This window comes from Nestor notabilis, unplaced genomic scaffold (genome assembly GCF_000696875.1).
Source record: "Nestor notabilis isolate BGI_N333 unplaced genomic scaffold, ASM69687v1 scaffold13525, whole genome shotgun sequence".
In the NCBI taxonomy this organism is placed as follows: Eukaryota; Metazoa; Chordata; class Aves; order Psittaciformes; family Psittacidae; genus Nestor; species Nestor notabilis.
The window spans coordinates 44,011-44,551 of record NW_009928927.1 but is presented as its reverse complement, the minus strand read 5'-3'; positions in this window follow the sequence as shown (position 1 = coordinate 44,551).

The following is a 541-nucleotide window of genomic DNA, read 5'->3' as shown; positions in this document are numbered from 1 at the left end:
AACGTCTCTTTTGACTGTCAGAGGGAGAACAATACATAAATTTTGATAAAATTTAGAAGGTTAAAAAGAAAAAAAAACAAAACTATTGAAACATGTCCTACATTGCTAAGCATTTCTAAGGAGCACCAAATTTAACAGAATTTTTAGAAACATATGTTCAGCTTGGGAACATTTTAAGTCAACTAAATAAGATGTTTTGTTTATTTATACTCAAAAGTAATCAAGAACTGTATTTTATTAGACCTCATCATACATACTAGTCGTGTTAACGTGAGGTAGAAGGATTAAAATAACCAAAAATTTAATTGTTTCTGGATCTTTCTTTGTTGCTTTTTACTTAGGCGTGTATAATAGTAGCCATGTTTCTTTAATGCCTTAAATCAGCTCCTTGGCAGTATTCCCACCTTTTCCTGACTGGGGATATGGGGTATGCCTGAAGCACTATGTTGCACTTTGACTGTGCTTAGGTAGGTTAATGATATTACAAGATGGCACAAGTTAGAAGAATTGCATCTATTGAAGGCTGACACTTGGAATTTTC